The sequence below is a fragment of the Struthio camelus genome, chromosome 4 (genome assembly GCF_040807025.1).
Source record: "Struthio camelus isolate bStrCam1 chromosome 4, bStrCam1.hap1, whole genome shotgun sequence".
NCBI classification, from domain to species: Eukaryota; Metazoa; Chordata; class Aves; order Struthioniformes; family Struthionidae; genus Struthio; species Struthio camelus.
In genome coordinates, this window is record NC_090945.1 from 6436144 (window position 1) to 6457997 (window position 21854).

Sequence of the window (21854 nt, forward strand, 5' to 3'; positions counted from 1 at the left end):
GAGCTGACCTGCATGCCACAGGCCAATCACCAAAAGGGGGGAAAAAACCTTCCAGGAACAGCGCAGACCAGAGAGAGAGCATGTGCTTTTCTAAACGCACAGACCACTGCTGAAGACAAGCTAAAGGGCAAAGAGATCATTGAGCTCTCTTGGGAGGGGAATTGTCAGATTAACACATCTCAAATTCAAGCATACACCACTTTCGATCTATTGGCTCCTAACTCGTCATGCTGAGCACACGGTATTTCAGGGCAAGGCAAAAAAAGAAAGGCAGATAGGTCGCCTGAGATGAATTCAGACTCAGAGCTTTCCTTCTAGGAAGGACTCTTCACTTCAGCAACGCTGAAATACCCTTCTGTGAACAGTAACCCTACAAATCAACAACAGAGAACGAGCACTGACCTTCAGGTCCACAAGGGAAAAATCTGGAGAATGGAAACTGGATTTTAACTATGCAATACCATCTAGTCCTACTTGCCCAGTGTTTCTTTTGGCTTTACTCTGTTCTCTGAGATTGGATGGGTTTTATGTGACCTGACCTCAATCCCACAATCAGGCCACACTGTGTTTGCACAGGCCCACAAAAACACACACCAAAAAGCCACTTCTCCGCTGTACCTGTTTTGCAAGCGGAGAACTGAATGGAGTATCCGCATTCACTTGGGTTCCTCACTTAATTTGGTATTGGCCAAGGGATCTTTGAGAAAATGAACTCTCTCTTTGTCTGTGAGAGAGACCTAATCCTCGTTTTGCCCTGGAGGATTACTGGGTACTTAGAAAGGCACTCACATGCACATTTTTGGTCCGTGCCAGCTGCGTTTGGGTCCACAATATGTAGCGTTCATTTTGGTCTTTAGGTTAGATAATAGGCGTTCCACTGCACCCAGACCTTGACCCCAGCGATTGTCACCCATTTAAAGGCACCCGAAATCGCCGCTTTTTGAAACGTGGGCCTTCCCCTGCTTTGCATTGGTAGTTCTGCTTCAGACAGCGCGTGTGATCTGAGCGTGCAGGCAGGCAGCTGGGCACGCCGCCCTGAAGGCTCCAGTCTTTTCTTGTGCTGCAGGGCAGGCTGCCGGAGCGCACGGTTCCCTCCGTGGCTCTGCCAAGAAGACCTGAACCCTAGCTGGAAGGAATAACCTGTAGGGCTGAGGAATTAGTTTTTATCCCTAGTCAATTCCCGGCTTTTTATAATACAGGTTTACGGTTATACTCAATTATAGCTTATTTTTTGTGTCACAGTACCACCCAGAGAGCCTGTTCAGGCGCTGGAGCCCACCGTGCCTGGGGCGGTACACACAAAAACGCAACAAAAAGACATTCCTTCCTCCCCAAGAGCTTGCAGCTAAAATAACCCAGACCTTTCAATCTTAAGATTCATGTTTCTGCATTCGGATCTGTGCACGTTTAAATTCTCAGATCTCCCCGTCTCCATCTGAACCAAACTTCACAATAATGCCCCCACCACAGGCAGGTTACAGTGGCCATTCCCTAGAGACCTGCGCTGGCTTCAAACTGCTGACCTAGAGGAAAATCCCTCCTGGACAAGGGATCCTGCAAATGCTTGAACACGATTGTCCTTCGCGCTAAGCCCACTAACAGGTTCACTAATGCCAAGGCAGTGTCTTGACATTTGACGGTAACCTGGGGCATGAGCGCACACCTGCACGACACCGCAGCGGCAGAGGGGTGCCCAAGTATGGCCCCATATTGCTAACTGGCACTAGCAAATGCCCAGCACCAACTCTGTGCAGAGCTCAGCTTTTACTGCTGCGGTTTGCTGTGCTCAACGCGGGTCCGTTGCTGGCCATGATTTTGCTCTACCAGCCTGGATATAGAGCCCACAGCCTTTACGGTGTACTGGTGTTCACCGTACAGGTGAACAGGCTACACTTTGTGCAGCTCTGACCCCAATCTTTCTAGGATCACAGCTTAATTCTGTAACGTAGAAATTGGGCATACGGCTCAGGGGAAGTACAGCGCCCTGGCCTGCAGCTGGTGCAAACCAGTACTGACTTGAGCAGCGCTTGCCAGCTCAGGGAAGACCCCACTTTCTCCACAGGTGAGACCTGAGTGCACTGGGCAAGAGAGGTCACTACTGTCGTGGCCCGTCAAGGGTACCACGATGGCAACCATGAAAGGTGAGTGTAATGTGCCCTGCACCCAGAATCTCCTCCAAAGTGAAAGGCTTTCTGGCACCTTGCACTCACAGAGTCTTAACCAGCCTAGAAAACAGGTCCACCTCTTTACTGTGTCAAAGGAAAAAAAGTAAAATTACCGAGAGATGACATTTTTGCTTTCTTCGACCCTCCAGATTTGCACAAGCCTCCATACACTTGCTCTTGACCACTGCAAACAACTCAAAGATTTTTGGGGACAGCAAGTCATATCGGCCTTTGGGGAAGCTGAGGGATTTGCCTGAGGAAATCAGAGCTTCACCCCTGTTCGTGGGCTGTTCAGGACCAAGAAGCAATCAGGAACTACCTTGCGGATCTGGCCGCAGAAGATTGGGATCAACTCTCTCTGAGGTGCAGAAGTGCTCAGATCGGTTAGCCAGAGGTGCCTCAAGTGAAAATGATCCACTGGAGAACTCAGTCAAGCAAAAGGGTAAATAACCTATCTAGCCCTTTACATACCTTTTTTTTTTTTTTTAACCCCCTTCTCCCTTTACAACGTTGATATTTTCCACATAAACCAGAACAGTACTAGAGAGGGGTCTGAATGCCAGACAGGACGTGTCCCACCTGGGGTCTGGCGACAGGGTGCAGAGCCCAGGTCTGCAAGGCGAGACGAGCCCTCACCGGGAACCTTTTCCCACAGCGCACGGGAGCTGCGGCCAGATGCAGCTGTGCTGGAGGAAGGCTCGATCTGCTGGTGCAGCGGCTTGCGTGAGCATTTCCTAATATGTTAAAGGCAAAACAAACTAGGTCAGTTCAGACCAACAATTTAAATGGTTTAAACCTAAAGATTAAGGAGTGCTTACATGAATTGCTCCACTGGCAGATGGATGAGATCGCTGGCACGGATGAGCAAGCCGGGGCATTAAGCTCTCCCGCCAGCACAGCTGGATCTCTTCCTGGCTTACATATACACTGCATGGTGAGCTCTTTAAGGAACCTAGCCTTAAATTTTACACTGGCAGCTCTCCTCGGAAAATATGGATGTTACTGAAGTGCTAGAACAGCAGCTGAACTGTCTTTTTTTTACCTCTTTTCCTTTTTTTTTTTTCTTTTTAAATTTGGTCCCAGCGCTTAGTAGGGAACATGTGACAACCTGGGCATCTACTCAGAGTGCACAGAAGAAAACCTCATACTCACATTCGCCACAAGGCACGGTGGATGTTCAGAATCAAGAACTGACTCAGGTCGGCAGATGAATTTTCCCTCTGCTCTCTAATCTGGCTACTTCTTTGCAGTGCTTCCTGTTATGCCAGATTTTAATTGCAATAACTTGAGGAGTGGAGTGCATTTTACAGGGCTAAATCACCTTCACAGGTGTAGCAACTTAAAAGTACCTCCTCTGAGGCAATGCCTAATCCCTATGATAAAAGCTATTTCTCCATCACACTCGCACGTTTCCTGGACAAACTCCCGAATCCCTTACTCAACAGAGCATCTGTTTACTTCCTCAGCACTTCAGCAGGAGATTTGCTCAAGTGAGAAAAGGGGAAAAATTGAGTAGGGAGCTAAGGATTCGGTCAGCTGCCTTACAAAATGCAGAATCTCTACAAGACAGACAAGAAATCTGACCACCTAGGCTAGAAACAGGCAGTAATTGCTTGGTGGTCCCCTTTTGGAGAGCAATTGTGACTTGCTTATGCCTTTCTTTGTGTGGCCCAGAGTGCTGAGCTTTCCCTCAGTTACTAGAGGAGGGCTATTATTTCCTCCGTTCCCTCTGGGCCACTGCTGGCATGGCTGGGCACAACAGAGAGAGTCTAACTTAGGTAATCCAACAGGTGCCGAAAAAGGAGCAGAAAGAGAAAGCATGCCGCCTGGCACACCTTCTAGCATTTGCAACATTTGAACTCCAGGATGAACGGCACGCTCTGCTGTCATTTGTTTAAAACGTATTTCCCGGCAACTCACGTACCATAAAAGACTTCTAAAAAGCCTCCCAGTAGCATCATTTGACACAGAGTTCAGAGACCTGCAGCCCTCCAGTACTGTAGGGTAGAAAAGCAAAGAGAATAACAATGGTTATTACAGATCACAGTAATGCCACTCAGTTTTCCATCCATTCCTGAGGCAAGAAATGCTGTCATTGCTTCATCAGATCGCCTCTGCGCTGTGCTAACTGGATGGGCCCAGGGGAAAATCAACGTACTGGCCCAGGGAGGGCACAAAATTAGCCTGGCAAAAACAGAAAGGACTAGAGCTTTTCAAGTACATAAAGAGTCCCCTGAGGATGGTACAAGCACAGAGCAAACTAAAGCCAAGCATCCTGCTGAGTACAGTAGAGCTGGAATCCAGCTGATTATCTCCTTGCATTTTTATTTTTCAAAAGCACACTGAGTTTGCTGCGGTTACTGTCCTCCTGCACCTCCTCCTGCAGCACTGATACCACAGCTTTTTTGTAACTCCTGCCATAAACCCAGCTATAAATCAATGCAGGCAGTGAAGCCCATAGAAGTGGAGCCATCTGAGTTACAAAAGTGTGCCAAAGCTAAGGATGTCACCTCTGAGCATTTTGTGATTCTCTGATTTTTTTTTATCACAGTGTCCAAAACAAAATACACAAACGCTAGCTGCTAAGCTCAAAAAAAAAAAAACAAAAAAAAAACCTTGGGACCTTTCCCAGTCAATCAAGTTTTTCACTCAAATTATTTTTAGCGTGAGCCAGTCCTGCACAGTTGAGAGCTATCTGACAACAGTCCGGAAAGGGCTGAGGTCTGCAGCCGTGATCGGATACCTCGGATGAGAGAGGAGCCCGCGACCTCTCCCACCTGGTGCTATGCCTCAGCGCATCCCTGCCGGCATGCGCCCCCGCAACCTGCCGCAGAGGAGCAAAAGGCCTTCCCGACGCCACTCGCCCCCCAACAGCGAAGCAGGCCCCCGGCACCTGCAGCTCCTCAAACAAAGAAACGGACCGGCCACCTCCCCGTACCCCGCTCGGGTGTGTGGCGGCGGGGGCCGGGCTGGCGACGCGGGAAGGCAGCCGGCCGCCCCGGCTCGCGCCGCTGCTGTCAGCGGCCGGGGGCGCGCTCAGGGGACTCGCACAAAGGAGCTAATTTTAAAAGAGGAAGCAGGAGGGAGGTGAAGAATAGGGAGGACTGTAAGCGACAATAAAGTAATTATTCCTGTTTCAGCAGGCTGGGGAAGCGTTGTAGCTGCGGAAAAGACAAGTGGGCTCAAGTCTCCTGATGAGCAAGCACCAAATGGAGATGGACGAGGAACCAACACAGCAGCCAGAAACACTTTCACCGTTGCCAGCAGCCAGCTCTCAGCCCCACGAAGGGACGGGCGCTCCGGGATACTGCCCTTCTTCGCGTAGCCCAGTTGACTGAAGGGTTAACTTGGCTATCTCTAAGTTATGAAGTCTTAAACAGTCTACATATAGAAACAGGATTAGTAATACCATGACTGATACATGAACAACTCAATTGCATGCTAAGAGTGAAAATGTCACAAGCATTTTTCTTTTAATCACAGGACTGCGAAATGTTGATATTTCAGGTCATTTAAGACTAGCTCTGTTGTTATGCAGCATTAATAGACCTCTAAATTCCTCCTGCCGGCACGATACTTCAAGTATCTTCACTGTACACAATGCTGTGTGCGAGAGCTCTTCTGCGTGCACTGCAAACTGGAAAACTCTTCCTCATCATCTTCCCTCTCGTGTTTCGGTTTCGATGATCTTGACTCCAGAGCCAGGTCATTCCTTGGGCCCAAAGCAAGGTTTGAAGCAGGGACTTTGCATGCTCCGCAGCCTGCGCTGTAGCGTTGAATTAGCATTCCTGGAAGCTGCAGGTAAGCTCAAGGACCGAACATGGATGAATCACCGAAGTGGGGCACAGATCACGGTCTTCCCCAGCGATGTTGCCCTTGAGAAACAACAGGGCAAATTACCTCAAGGAACGGCTAGGAGGAATTACACTGCAGACCAGCATGAGGCTTTCACAGTGGAGAGAAAAAAATTCAGGACATGGTAGAAACCTTCAGCCACCTGGTGTTTTGCGAGTAAAATTCAAAAGGTGACTGAAATCAGTTCTGTGTATGCTGAAATTATTATTATTTTTGCCAGTGACTTCCAGGGACGGGAAAGGAAACAGTTCTTCAGCATGCATAATAGTGGCAGCGCTGGGAAACCTTTTTAAGAGTACAAGAGCCTCTTTAGACCGTGGCAACATCCCCATCCTTGTACATCAAGCACAGCTGGTTATTGGCTTTTAATGGGACTTGGCTCATAAGTCGCTTAAGACACATTTCAAAAACCCGCCCATAGCCATTCTGTTTGAAACGCTGGATGACTTTTCCTTAAAGCATCTCCCAGTCACACTAAGGACGCGCTGGGGAGGTCGATCACGCAGTCCAGGACCAATCAGCAGATCGACTTGAGGCCTTTAGGCGACAGACCTCCGTCTGATGCACCCTCCCACGGTCAAACAGGAGGAGGAGGAGGCCCGTTAGGAGCTAGTTAACAAAAGACAACTCCCATCAAAGTTACTATTCCACAAGGCGAACATCAGCACCCTCTCAAAGGAAGCCATATCCCTGCTGCTATGGACATCCAGTGATCTGCAGTCACAGTCCAGCTGTGACTAATGAGTCTAACTCTCGTTTAAAAAAAAACAACAACAACAATAAACAAGCAAACTCCAGAATTAAGTCTTGGTGAAGCTAGTCCCAAACACAGATTTTCATTTGAGTCAGAAGTGCCCAACTCACAGGACAAACGGCAAAAACAAATCCTATTAGGCAGCCATCAGTGTCAATATTTGTTCCTCACAACTCAGGGACAAGTAGCCTAATAAACGGTGTCACACAGAGCCCGGTGAGTTGGAAGAGCTACAGGATAGGCTTGGGGAAAGGGCACGACACATTAATCAGCACTACCCCGGCAAAACCCTTGACAGAAACAAGGTAGTAAACTCATTAGCCACTTAGAAACTAAGCTCCTTTTGTACTTCGTACAGTGATAGCCCACCGGTTCCAGCCTGAAAGTCTGCCATCCTTCACAGCAAAGCTAGTGGGCCCCATAAAATCTTTTCTTTTCAGTCTGCCTCTCAACACCCTCAACTCTGTGGTCCGGAGACACTTTGCTGGCTTAACTGCTCTCTTCCATGACACACAACAGCACTATACGGAGATCTGGGTCCCAGCGTATTCAGCACTCAAACTAGCACTGGGGTAAGAGCGTCCCTGGACCAAAGATGTCTACGCAGGAAGACAAATTAGACCACAGTTTCATGAGGCAAATTCCTTGGCCACAAGAGCCACTTTAAATATTGCAGTTTCTCCTTCTCTCCACAGATGACTCCTGCCCCTGGGTGGTGGTATATGCCTCCTCCTCGGGTGCGCTAACACTACCACGTGTGCAGCCACACTGCGACCAGAGAAGGGAACCAGCCCAGCTCAACTTAACCCAGATGACTTGCCTGAAGATGCCTGTGCCAGAGCCAGCTTTCCTAGATATCCTGACCACAAAAAGGAGCTCAAGCTGGGTGAAATACAATGTCTGGGCCAGATCTTTCAACTGATGTAGCTCAGTGAAGCTATTTGGATTTATATTTGCCCCTCACTTGAGCACCCTAAGAGGCAGAGGCGACGTTTTGTTCTCCTTCATATGCTCACTGCCAGGCCTTGTTTCACCCATGCATTTTCTTCTTGCTCTTTAATGCTTGCCACCATACTCTTCATCCTTTGCATTTGGGATCTAATAATCTGTCTGAAACAGCCAGGACGAATATATGCCCCATATATGTTAAAATATATTAACAGGCCGGAGTACAAAACGTTGGGAAATCCGCTCATGAAAAATTTGTGAGCTGTGTAACCATGCGGTTTTGTTCTCCCTGCCTAGATAACAACACTAGGACAAACACGCTCCAGGCTTGATCTTTCCATCAGGGCTGTAGCGTTGCTTTTAGAGCAATGACCTACAACGCAGACTTGTTCCCATCTATCCGTGGAAACTTAAGCTGTTATAGCACTCCTAGGACACAGCCATGTTGCACTTGGGGCCCCGTCCCCCTTAAAGTGTATTGTGCATTGGCCATTGGTATCATTGTGTACTTTACTTAAATTAGTCTGAAATGAGTCTGCCTCTAGCCTGGAGCCTGTTTGTAACTGCAAAGGAATCTGCGCCCTCCGTAACACACCAGACGGGATCAGGTCACTGCTGGAGAGCACTTGGCCTGGCTATTTTTATTGTCTGGTTGAATACTTTTCTTCGACGCTCTCTTTAAGGTGCTCAAGGAACAGTAAAGATGAGGTTTTTTGGTTTTTTTTGAACAGACACACTGATAATCCGTAGAAATTGTGTCCCTTTATCTTTCAGACATTTCTCAAATCTTTCCCCTTGTTGCCAGGATGCTGAAGGCATTTTGAAGTCATAACATGATGAAATCTAATCAGGGTGAAGTGGGCTGGTTTTATTTTCATCAGATTCCTCTTTCTATGGCATAAATTTACCTTCCACCAGAACCGAGCCACAGCCTGCCAATGCAGCAGTTACTGCTACAACAACAGCAAAAAAACCCCTCTCTTACCAGCAAAAACAACTGATGATTGAAATTCTTAATACTTCTTCAAACCTAAGGGACTGTGGCACCAGCTGAAGCACCGGTGCAACTAGAATACAAAGGGTTAGAGAAGTTGCTCTCATCTGAATACAGGCAAACACGCATCACATCATGGCTAGCCAAGCTTTTCACTCAAGGTAAACTTGAAAACTGTCCCCCTAAATCACTGCTTTCAAACACACAGCATCTCTTCTCACGCCTCTGCTCTCTCCGTTTGGGTATCGCAAAGTTTTAGGTATTTATATTCTCTTGCAACTTGGGGTCCTTTGTATACAACAATCCCATCCTGCAGCTCTGTGGATGCTGTCAAAGAGGATGGCTGAAGAAGCGGGCGTCTGCAAAACCCCACTTCCGGAGCAGAGGCAGGCCTTGTCTAAAACCGCTGCAAGAACTAGGGAAACACTGACACTGTCTCTCCTCTGGTTTACAGAAGTTTAGCTGAGCTCTAGGTATTGTTAATTCAGGGCAGCACGCTTTATCCCACTGTGCAGCTTGCCTATATGCCTGGCGATATAAAGGTAGTCTTTGTCTGGTGAGACGCAAGACTCCCAACTGCACTGTTACAGGAATCCAGAACAGAAATAAGCTTCCACTCGGAGACATTCATGAATAAGCGTTTGTAACAGGCAATTAATACTTATTTCAGATGTCTGGCCTGTCACGGATTTGGGGCCACGTCTGTAGCCAGCAGAAATTGGCCTCGTTCCATTTCCATGCTGATAACGGGTTTCCTTCCTAGAGCTTAGAGCATCTGATATGCTGATATTACACACAGTGAGGCTACCGAGAGTCTAATCCTGCAGACCATAAGCCTGTCTCTACTCCCACATCTATTAAAGTCAGCCAGCCTCCCACTCTGAGCACCAAGGACTGATCACACCAGTTCTACTGAAACCTGTTTCAAGGCCTGAGTCAGCCTACCTCCAGGCTTAAAATCAAGCACGGGCTTTTTTGAATCAGGCTGAGGTGTTCAGCCTTCACCCTTTCTCCCACACCCTTAACTCAGTTCCCGAAACAGAGATAGCACCATCGTCAGCAGGATGTCCAAAGGCCAGACGCTCAGCCATGGTTACCAAACACCCGATGCAGCCAGGACCTACTCTTTGTACTTCACGGTTCAAATAAACAAGCGTTAGCCAAGGAAGAAGTTCTGGTGGGAATAAAATAAGGCATGGAAATAGCGGCGTTTTAAAATATCCCACTTCATGTCATATCCTGCTTATTCATCTATTTATATCATCAGTGCGTTGAGGAACCCCAGGAACGGACCAGGCCCCACGGTACCAGATGCTCTGCAAACACAAGAGGCGAAAGGCGACTGCTGACCCCGAGGGCTGACCGCCAAAGTAGAGTCCTCCCTAACTAAACAAACGCAGGAGGGATGTTTTCCTTGCCATCGTTGTTCACCCGGCACCCTTCTCGAGTCCGTCTGCTCATGGATGCTGACAGCATCCTACCGCAGCGACTCCAGCCTTCCTCCTGCTGCTGCCAAGAGCTGGGCCACTATGCAAAGGGAGAAGGACTCTAAATCACAGCGCTTTCTTCTCATCAGAAATCCAGGGTTGGTTTGTTTGTGACCGGCTGAATACAGGGACATTTGGCGGGGGCTTTTGGCTGCCACAGCATCGCAGCTTGTCCTGTCTCCCAGAGGCAGGACTCCCACCTGCTGCAGTAGCAGCCCTCTCAGCAGAGCCACGCCAAGGAAGCCAGAGCTGAATTTACCGCATACTCAGTTGATGGCTTCTTAGAAATGTTTTATATCTAAACTTGTGGCAAGCTAGTCTCTGGAAGAAGAACCTCTGCAATTATTAAACTGACAGCTTGAATTTCCCCATAAACAGCATAATAATCTGTATTTCAATCACATTGAAATTCCTGCTTTCCCATAACGCCCACAGGCACTAAGTGCCATTCAATATGGGCCAACAGTTTCTCAATCCTCTAAACTCTCCTGTTATGGACCTGCAGGAACACACCTCTCTTTCCCTGGCATAGGCTGGCCTGGACCTCACCTTTCTTAGCCAAAGGAGGTTTAGGGCAATGATGTTTCCTCAACATTGTTCCTGCTGGAATCAGTGAAAATCTGCTGCAGGACTTGAGTCAGGCCTCCACTGCTGAGAAAATACATCGGGCTGGGGGAACTCACCCAAACACTTTATTTGGCAAAAGAAGTGAGCTTCCTGGGACTGGTGACTTCCTTCCAAGAGCAGAAAACAGCCTGGAGAAAAAAGCAGCTGAGGGAGACAGAACAGGAGACGGAGTGGCCAAGGGACAGATTTGTGATCAACGAGAGAGCAAAGGTAACAGCAGACAGGAGTGAAGGTGGTGGTAATGAGCCCAGAAGCAGCGCGCAGCGCTGGGAACACGCGTGTGAGAAGGTGCCCACAGATTAGAGGTTCACGTGGGTGATGGGCTGGGCAGGCAGGTTCGGGTGGGCACACAGTCGAGGTTTGAAGCAAAATGCGCTTGCTTGAATGGCTGCTGCTGCTGTGACTGCTCAGGAAGGGAGCACTAAGCTGAGAGGAAATTTAATGCGGGATGTAGGCAGGGGAACACACAGAGATGCCTGTTAAAAAAGATATTATGACAGAGAATGAGAAAAAGGGACCTTTGACCTTCCGGGCAGGAGAAGCAGAAGAGATCGTAGAGATATAACATGGAGATAGGAAGAAGGGATTTAAGCAGAAGGTGAGAACAAGGGGGAGAAGAAAGAACAAAGAGACAACTTCATTGGTAACACGACAGGAAAGCTGGAGTGAAGCTACACGGGCGAAACAAGGTCTGTGGGTCACATTCCTCAAATTTGCATAGAAGGAGGTTGCCTGCTAGCGTTACACTCAAAGACGTTTCTGTTCTTAGCCCTTTTCGGAGTCTGGGGGCAACTTTGACCTGGTCAGAAAGTTTCTCAACTTACGTCCCTGTCTCTCACGGCAAGGTGCCTGCCAGGTGAACACGGCATCAGGAAGGAAAGCAGGGGGCAGCTTGGGCACGCGGCACGCACCAACAAGCAAGCGGCTGCTGCTAACTTGCATGGGGTTTCCCTCTGGAGAAAGCAGCCTGAAAGGACCCTGAACGGCTCCCTCGCAGCCACCCAGCACAGATCAGCCCCGAAACCCTGCAGCCTCCACCGGCCGCAGGGTCTTACCACGCGCGGGGCTCTCACTGGCTGCCGCTGCCCTTTGTTAGCCCGTGCCCAGCGCGCTCTCACCCGCGACACACTGCACCCCGGCCCCCGCACCCCTTGCCCCGCGGCTGCCTGGCTTTCCTGCACCTCCTGCCTCCCCTGCACCCCCTGCCCCGCGGCTGCCTGGCTCTCATGCACCTCCTGCCTCCCCTGCACCCCCTGCCCCACGGCTGCCTGGCCCTCATGCACCTCCTGCCTCCCCTGCACCCCCTGCCCCGCGGCTGCCTGGCCCTCATGCACCTCCTGCCTCCGCTGCACCCCCTGCCCCGCGGCTGCCTGGCCCTCATGCACCTCCTGCCTCCCCTGCACCCCCTGCCCCACGGCTGCCTGGCCCTCATGCACCTCCTGCCTCCCCTGCACCCCCTGCCCCGCAGCTGCCTGGCCCTCATGCACCTCCTGCCTCCCCTGCACCCCCTGCCCCACGGCTGCGTGGCTCTCATGCACCTCCTGCCTCCCCTGCACCCCCTGCCCCACGGCTGCCTGGCCCTCATGCACCTCCTGCCCCCCCTGCACTCCCTGCCCCGCGGCTGCCTGGCCCTCATGCACCTCCTGCCTCCCCTGCACCCCCTGCCCCACGGCTGCGTGGCTCTCATGCACCTCCTGCCTCCCCTGCACCCCCTGCCCCGCGGCTGCCTGGCCCTCATGCACCTCCTGCCCCCCCTGCCTCGTGGCTGCCTGCCTCTCCTGCAGCGCCGACAGCCCGCGGCCCCCCTGCACCCTCTGCAACCAGCCGCCCCGGCACGCCGCCCCCCGGTGCCCCCGGGGCGCCGCCGGCAGCCCGCACTCACCGCGCCCCGCGGCGCCGGCAGCTCCCGGCGGCAGCGCGGCGCTCAGAGCCCCGGGCGAGGGCGCCGGAGCCCGGCGGCGCGTCCCGCCGCCCCCGGCAGGTGCCGCCGCCGGCAGCCCGCCCCCGGCGCCGCCTCCGGCCGCGGGAAGGGGCCCCGGCGGCTGGCGGGGGCGGCAGGGGGGGGAGTCCGGTGCGAGGCCCCCCGGCGCCACCGGCGGCCACGCTCTGCCTCCCGCCGCAGCAGCCACCCGGGCGCCCGACCGGTCCCGGCGGGGTGCGTGGCGCACGCACCGCTGACCCCGAGCTCCCTCCGAGGCGCTCTTACGGCTGCCCCGAGCTGTCAATGCGAAATGAAGTCCAGTCCAAATTACTCGCTTAAAACTGAGGCTGTCGGGCTACGTTGCAAGCAGACAAGAGAAATTAAACCCTTTCTCATTCCTCAGACTTGCGGCGAACAATTCGGGGGGGGGGGGGGGGAATCCACCCAGCCAAACAGGATTCCTGAAAACAGGAGCTTTTGCTTCCAATGCCCTGTTCTTAGGTGGTATAACATGAGCACAGCGCTCTTACGGAGCGGAGCTGGTTTACGCCTAGGAATAAAAGCGGTCAAGCTGAGCGCAGCAGAAGCCTTCACGGCCGAAGCCTGCAAGACTTCCCCTTTGCGTTCCTCCTGCGCTGCCAGATTTTGCAGGTGCAATGAAATCCGTTTCTGATTTTTCCACCCTGCCGTTTGTCACCCACCTTCCCGGCCTTTCGCTGCCTAGCACCTACCTCTCCCTTTTGGCCCTTTCTCCTCCGCTAAGGCTCCTTTTCCGTGCTGGCCGTTGTTTTGCTCTGAAAGGCTGTTCGGCGCTCGCTGCTGCTCTTCGGTTTTGCACGAGGGCGTGAATGCGGCGGCGTCTGCTCCCAACACCACGACCTTTAACACCGCTTAGCTCCTAGTCCTGCGCAGGCTGCCAGGAGCACCAGAGATGCTGGGCAGGAGGAGGGCTGTAAGTCAGCGGGGGGGAAGGCCAGGCGCATTCACCCAAGCAAAGAAAAACCTTTCTTGGCCCCAAACAGGTGAGCGAGGGAGAGGCTGGAAAAGTTGTCCTTTTCTTCACCGTGTGCGTAGCTGGCCTGTAATGGATCTTTTACCCAAGGGATGTCTAAGGGCCTTCCAAACGAGCCTCTAATTTACAGAGCGAGACAATTATGCACGGATATGCCTTTAATGGTTCCTGGCTGTCTGGAGCTAAAATATTCCACTCTCAAAATATGGTAAAACTGGCTTAATGGCCTTTTGCACGGGTGCATCGAGGTCAAGTTAAATTATGGTCCACCAGCACTAACATCTCCTCCTCCATCTCCTAAATCACGTCACCAGCCCAAGACGCTTAATGCTTAACAAGACACGTAACCCAAAGAGCCTGCGACAAACCAGAATGTGGCATACGGACGAAACGCTTCAGGTGAGGCCATAAAGGCAATAAGCGTTTAGCTGTGAGTCTTAAATCGTGAAACGCACCCTCCGGAGCCGGTTCCTCTCACAGCAGCAGTGCCGTTTCCCATATTTTGTGCGCTAGTGAAAAATACTTTCCTCTAGAAAATCTGGCGCGCCATCGCTTGCCTGGATACGGCCCCAGTTTATTACGCCTTTGGGCATGCTATACAGTTCGCGTGACCATCAAAGTCAGGTTACCAGCCAGGAACAGCAGAACAGCTCCTCCCAAGCGTACGCCCAAGGGGACGCGCCATCAAAACGCGTTAATAGTTCTGACGGCCCTAAGTAGCTGTTGTAGCCGTGGCAGGTGAGTCTTGGGCTCTAAGGGAAACAAGAACAGACGGCCTGGCAATAAAGGTGAGGGCAGTGGGGAGGGATTACTGTGAAACCTGCCCCTCCCCGTCAGCTTTCTGGGCAAGGGTCCCAGCGGAAAAACCCACCGCTGTATCCAGCAGCAGGAATGAATACTTTCTGCTAGCGGAGCTCTTGCTTTACTAAAGTCATTCTGTTAACACCACGACTTCTGCTATCACCTCTCCTGGACGCTATTTCTCTCTCTTGCCGGAAAGCTACGTGGAACGCTCTGTTTTCCACGGCGCTACAGACAGCACGCGTCACCCGTTCAGGCTCGCTCCATCAGAAGCCAGATGGGGGCACGATGATTTGCTTCGCAAAATGATTCCAAATTGTTTTATTGAGATTTTAAACACTTCAAATGCACTCTTCAAGCTGACCAGCAATTCTCAGAGATACTGAAGGGGTAAACAGTTTCCCAGTTCACCAGGCCATGAAACAAAGTCTTTTTCGGGGATGTAATCATAAAAGCTCACGAACATTTGTCCTGCTGTGATAAAAACAAAACAAGCAAAAAAAACCCCACCTGTAGCAGAAACCCGAGGCTTCCCATAACCTGGGAGTATTTATTTAAGCATTATGTATGTATGATAGCTCAGGTACCCACCCTGAGGCAGGTGACAGGCAGCTAGTCCAAGTGAGCATTAGCCAGAAGTGATTGTAACAAGCAGCTAAGCCTGACACAGGAAACCTTCGGTAAAACTTCCAGCTATATTGCCCCGGAGCAATGACCACAGCTTCCCTTCTTGACTAAACAAGCGTGGGCCAGACAAATACCCCGACTGGGGAGATAAAGCGCTGCTGGGAGCTGGCGCTGACTTAGAGCCACATCTAGGAGGTGCTCAGTGTCCACAGCTCACCTTGCATCTCTCCTGGCTCAATGACGCTGCTACTATTTTGGGCTGGGCGGCAATAGCTTTCTAAAATCCACGGACGGTCCTCTCGCAGGAGGGAGCCAGGCAGCAGGGGAACGTGCTGACGCCCTGGATCACCTGTGGACCGGTGCCCTGCTGACTGGTGGTACTCGTGGCGTCTTAGCTAGGACAGGTTCACGTGTTCAGCTTGCTGGGCGATACCCCGTCCTCTCGCCGAGAGCCAGCTTGCAAAACTGCACTTTGCCTCTAAGCAATTCTCTTCTGCTTTTGCTTCAACAGAAAAGTTATTTTTCACCGTTTGTCCGGAGCGGCCTCGCAGGCCACGCTCTCTGCTTAAACAGCTGCTGCGTTGCAGGCCAGCATCTGCGTGTGCGGGCCAACATGCAACCCGCCTGGCTTATTCTGAAAAAAACAAGGCCCTCCACACAAACAAATGAAAGAATAGGGTATAACAAAGAACGATTTCTCTACCAGATGACTCTGGGGACACTAGTAGCAAAGGATGTATTCTGCAAAGAGTAAGAATCAGGGGGAGGATTCAATGGGTTGTTTTTAACATTTTTTGCGGGGCTTTGGTTTCTTGTATGGTGTTTGCTGCTGGTGGCAGTTTAATCCGATTTAAGCACAAGAGCAGAGGTCATACAATCTCCCTCAACAAACTGCAGTCATTAGTTCAGTGAATTTTCCTCAGTTCTGCTGGTGTTCTCACCGCCTTCGAGAATATATGTCCTCTGACTTAAACATGAAGAAACTACAGCTGCACTCTCCAGTGCCCAGCTGGCTTTCTGATGTGTTTCTCGTACGTGTTGCGAGTTGAATTAGAAGGTGAGTGAACTACGGCAGAGACGGATACGAGTAACCGCGTTCAGCGAGCGCAGTGAAGATCTCGCACACCTCGCTGCCCCTACCCACCCAGCAAGGGCGGGAGCCAGACTGAAAGCAGGCAGGCAATCTTTTTTTTTCACTCCCACGTCACCATGAACAGCTAGTGTATGCATTGCTGTCATCAGCCCTGGAGCCTGCCAGCTGGATCTGGAGCAGGGGGTGATAGCCTAAGAAAAATTTGTGTACGCACCACCTTGACGTGCGTTTGCCATGTTTGCCTTTGGGAGTAGATGAAGACGCCCTAAGGCTATGTTTGCACCAGTCTGGCAAATAATTGTTGGGAAGCAGTTGCAGGAGCCATGAGAACCAGAGCTCGGGATGGTAAGAGGAGTGTCGACCCATGCCCGTGATGACTCGAGGGTCGGCTTAGAGCAGCCCACTTCGCGTGTCAGCAAATTGTTCACTGTCAGTGGCCACTCTGAAATAAAATCTAGCGTTCTGGTCAGCAGATCACCCGTCAGAAACTGCACGACTTGTCAAATACGCGCTAGGGCCGTTTCTGAGGGTCACGGGGGCTTTCAAGCTATTAGCGCTTTCAGTTTGTGTCACTGATGACTTCGTAACGGAGACGGAGGAATAAGCGGTGTGCTTCCTTGAGCTCAGGCTGCTGCCTATTAGCAGGATCAATGCGTGCAGGTGGTAAGCGGGTATAACTGCCCTAGACTTCCTAAGCACTCCAACACATACTTCCATGTAACGTCGTGAATAACCCACATACGTCCCCATTCCCACGTATTTAACCAGAGACGACGGAAATGACTGTGCTGTGGGGAAACAAAGAACTTAAGACATTCATCTGAGAGTTTTTCTCTTTTGCTTTTTTCTAATGGCCACCAAAACACCCAAACTACCTCAGAAACGCGACCCCCCCCCCCAATTCAATAGCAAAAAGTCCAAAGGGAAACAAATATTAGAAGAGTTTCGTCAGAGGTTCAGTAACAAATTAGAAATAAACAAACATATGGGATATCTGGCCAAATGAGAAAGCCCAGCTGTTACGGAGAACATGAATGCCAAGAGCACAAGCTGTATTCGCCCTGACACCCCGAAGCGCCCAGGTCCTGCATCTCAGCGACGTTCAGCAGTCCTGGGGCCAACAGGACCCAGGGCTCCTGTCGCCGCCGTGTCTCTGGCCCCAGGCTCCTGACACCTAGATGCCAGGTGGTGCCAGGCTCAGGGAACGGCATGCTCTAAGGGAGTTGGGTAACTGAGAAAACTTCCTCCTTCCTGTTTAAATAAACAGGAGAAGAGGTGGGGGAGTGCCGTGCAGCGGTGCCCTGGCAGCGACGCTGGGAGAGCAGCACGGCGTGGCAATGGCACACAGCCCCTGAGTCCTGCTGTCCCCCTCTGCCACACTCCCCTCCCTCCCCGTCCTCCTGTTTCTCCCAATAGAAGCTGCTGGACACAGATCTGGGTTACAGTTAGTTCACATCAATGGAAAAAAAGATTGTAGCTGAAGGATGAAAGGACAACGTCAAACGCCCCAAAAGGAAACTGTCTTGTGCCTGCAATTTATGTCAGGAGCCTTCTGGTCAATGCAGATGCCAGGCTACAGTAAATTTGGACCACTTCATGCATTTGCTCAGGCAGCTGGTGTGAAATGCGAGACCTGTGTCACGTTTGTCGGTGGAGGAAGGGAAGGAGTGGGATGGACGGGAGGAAATTAGTTTTTGAAATAAGACATGGGCTGCATTTAAGAAGGATGATTTCCTTTGAGGAGCTGTTTGCGATGCTGACTTATCCACAGACCATGAAGAGTGGGAGCAAAGGGGGGGGGGCCGGAGCCAGGGCTATCAATCAGAGGAAAGCAAAACCCTGTGGGAGGTTCAGGTTTTGCACAACTTGCCCAGTCGCCTCTGGATTTTGCAAACCTGAACCAAAAGTCATTTAGAGCCAGGACCGTTTGAAACCAAGCCCATAAAGCTTGGGGAAGTTCAGAGAAACTCCCTGTTTTGGCTCATCTCCAATTCAAATTAACTCCTGGAAGGTGAAGAGGTGTTCAGATAAATGTCAGAAACTGCTCTCTAACAGGTCAAGGCAATTTTTTCCAGTGCACAAAAGTGATTTGTCTTGGATCTCTCCTTGCACTGCATATCTCAGAGTCAAAATAAGATAGCTGTGAAAAGAATTAAGAACTGAGGAAGTCCAAAGCAGCAACGGGGAAAATCTATCATTACGTTTTCTCATGGACTCTTCTCCCAGAATAAAAACAGTGAGAAACCTATTTAAGTTTGAAAGGAATCTGCATGCCAGAGGTTGGTAAGGAAGTTAGTTGTTATGTGAAGGGGAATTTGGAAAGAAACTGTATTTTCACAGGGCTCAGGAGAGCAAATTCTTAATGTCTTTGTCCAACTGTTCTGTCCTCTGTACCGAAACTTTCTAGATTAGAGACATAATCTTCTACCAGGATCTTTGTACGGCAATCACCGGGAGCACCCATCTTGGCTAAAGACTCTCTGTGTGAGTGGAGATATCCCAAAGGTATGAATGAGGATAATAATGATAGCAAAGAGAGGAAATAAAGGAAGGCTTCTTAAATATACCAAGGAGAAGGAAAGGGGGGAAAAAATCAGACATGCATCTAGCTTTTCTTCTAGCATCCTGGAGAGGTGAAAGGAAGGCAGACAGAACGGCAGTTTGCTCTCCCTGTGAAAAAGCTCCTCTTTCCTCCTGAGCTACTGACAAGCAGATTTAGGGAAAAGAAAAAGAAGAAGAAAAAAAGACATTTGTACACTGAAGAAAAAAGGAGGAGGCTTTTGAAGACCTAATTAACAGACTCTGTCCCCAGTCACTTCAGTTCGGCTGCGTCACAAAAGTCTGACAGAGATCCATGGGACCACAACAACCTGCCTAGGAGAATAAGACACTGTAAACAAAACCAGCCGCTCCAAAAAAACAGCCCCCCTACAAATTCATGGGGCTGGGAAGGGGAGGGAGCTGCAGCTGAAGGTCTCCTTTCATGCTCACTAATAAATTTCATTTACGGAACCTTTTGTGGGTGCTTTTTAAGGTTGTTTGTTGATTAAAGCGGCAAACAACAAACTTAGCCTTAATTTATGCTTCTTTTAACATTTCAAGCTTGGGGAGGATGCTTTTTATAGGAGTTAATGAGGCAGAATAGGTTCTTTATGGGGAAGATATTTTCTCACCAAATTAAAACCTGTATTGAAAATAAAATAATGAGATGAAGGTGGCTTTTCTTTGAGAAGTAAATAAATCTCAGAGTAGGAAACTTCTCACGCACTTGGAACTGTCCTTATCAGAGGAGATCTGAGAATAGCAGGTTCACAAGATGTTCTCTCTCTCTCTCTCTTTTTTCTTTTTTTTTGATTTTGCCTTCCTCCTTTCACCAAGACAGTAATAAAGCATTGTTTGCTGAAAACATGCAAGCAGCTCCCGTGAGCAAGGGCAGGGAAACACTGGCAGCTCAGTGCAAGAGAAAATGCCTGGTTGTCCTTCTGTCCGCTCTGCTACAGCAGGGCCACCAAAGCCCACGGCAGGAACTCATCCCTACCACAGCCACGGGGATACACCAGGCACGACAGAAGTGGGACTCGGCTCACAGCATTATACACCCCTGAAAGCCTTAAAATAACTCCTAGCAGAATCCTATGTAGGCGATGATTGTCTAAAATAAATTAAAGCCTCCTTACTGCCTCGCACCTAGTCCATTTTGCCAGTTCAGTGTCGTTCAAAACAGATCTTGAGGTCTGATTTCAGCATCATCGCTCGTACCTTAGCGATGGGTAAAAGCTCTCCACCGGATTGTGCTAAGTACTTGATATATATCGCAGAAGACAGTCTCAGCCTTAGAGATGGTACAACCTCTTGAGGCACATTTGAAAAACAAACCCCTGCCCTCTCCGTTCTCCTGGAGCGGCGCTGAGGTACTTCATTTATGTGACTTCTCACTGCCACAGGGAGGCTTCAGCAGAGCCTCAACAGAATCCATATTCAGAAAGCACTTTCTAAGGTTTTGGCATTTTGCGTCTTTTGGAATCAGAACAAAATTGAGGCGGTTTGATTTTTTTTTCCCTTGGGGAAAAGGACAAACGAACAGCACCCGGTCCTCTGCAGAAGAGCCAGCAGTTAGAGGGTCTTTGACCTCGCAGATCCAAGTTCCTGCATTGCCTAACTTACCTTGCTGCTGATTTTGACTATGCTCTTGGAAAGAAGCATAGAGAGGATCGAACTGGGATTTTTGTGCAGAATCATTGCAAAAAGCCCACCCGTGAAATAACCCACAGTCTGCAGGTGATCCTCCACTCCCTGCTCTGAATCCAGCTCATTTGCTGACTAGGAATTCCAGCACGGGCAAGAAAAACCTCCCTGACAAAACCCTTGTTGAAACCAACAAAACTTCCGTGAAAAATTTGGATTTCCACAAATTGTTGTTTTCCAACAAAGTTTTTTTTTTCCCAAAAGATTCCAGATAACTCTTAATTTTATCCCCTCCATTGCCCACAGCATTAGCACAGCTGTACGGTTCCCACGGCTGTGCCTCTGCCCTCCAGCTCCTCTGAAGCCCGACTCAGTGTGCAAATTCAACATCAGAGCAGCTCCTGGTTTTCTGTATCTACTACAGGGGGCAAACGGAAGTGAAATATAGTTAGATAAACCCAAGGGAGAAAAGATGCAGCAGCAAAACTACAGAGGACAAAGGCAGCCTCAACATGTCTGCAGTTCAGCTTGACCTGAAGAAACCAGACCCACTTAGACGCAGTTTAAAATCTACGGTCCTTTTGGAGACCGTCCATCTCTCTGCCGAGATAGAGACCGAGGTTATGCTCTAACTGCAATGCTCCCATTTGTGATACAGCCCTTTCTCCCCGGGACTGCCAGGCCCACGTTGCAGTTGCTGAACAGCACAAGTGGTGACAGCTCCTCCCGCAAGCTCCATGAGTGAAGACAACCCCTCCATGTCCTGCACAACAGAAGCAGAGAAAGCTGCAGGTCCAAGGGGTTGAAGCCCCCTCAAGGGAGGGCTGGCTTATACATCTGGCAGTCAGAGGAGGAAGGAGTTGTGGGAAACTCAAGAGAGTTTCAAGGACAGGAATCGCAGCCTGACACGTTAGGATGCTCAAGGTTAGCCAGCAAGCTTTGTAAGACTGAAACCTCCACTGGGAGAGCGCCAGAGGCTTCCCCTTCCTCTGAAGCAGATGGGGGAGCTCTGTAACGCATCCTCTAGAAATGATGAGAGCCACCCCAGCAGCATCTCCAAGGGGCAGGAGCCTCCCAAACGGACACAGCACTTGTAACAGCTGAAATCCTGCCCAGCCCTCACAGCAAAGGGTTGTTTTTGCCCCTGCAGGACAGAAAAGAGCAGCTCTGATTGGCAAAGGTTCCTGTGTCCGCCACATACTTAGGGAAAATAAAAAAAATGAAGAAAAAGAAAAAAGTGGGTTTGAAGAAATGCAGGGTCTCTCACAGAGAGAGATTAAGAAAATATTCAGGGACTCTGCCCATGCAGAGTCCTTTAACTTAAAACAATTTTATCATTAGTGCTAAACTTCCCAAGGAGGTGGTGTAATAAATGGTGGAAGAGT

General features: G+C 50.2%; 1 protein-coding gene across 5 annotated transcripts in view; it reads right to left on the minus strand.

Moving 5' to 3' along the window:
• SHROOM3 (shroom family member 3) overlaps positions 1-21854 on the minus strand; it is a 167943-nt gene that overhangs the window by 43118 nt on the left and 102971 nt on the right. The window contains exons 1-2 of one of the 5 annotated variants that reach the window (XM_068941207.1): positions 12713-12768; positions 4090-4162 (exon numbers count right to left, since the gene is read on the minus strand). The exons of 2 other annotated variants lie outside the window; for them this stretch is intronic. The gene's annotated coding sequence lies outside the window, so the exon portion shown is untranslated. Of the gene's footprint in view, positions 1-4089; positions 4163-12712; positions 12801-13482; positions 13613-21854 lie in introns of those variants that run through there. 2 more of the 5 variants (XM_068941208.1, XM_068941205.1) reach the window with 2 other exon arrangements.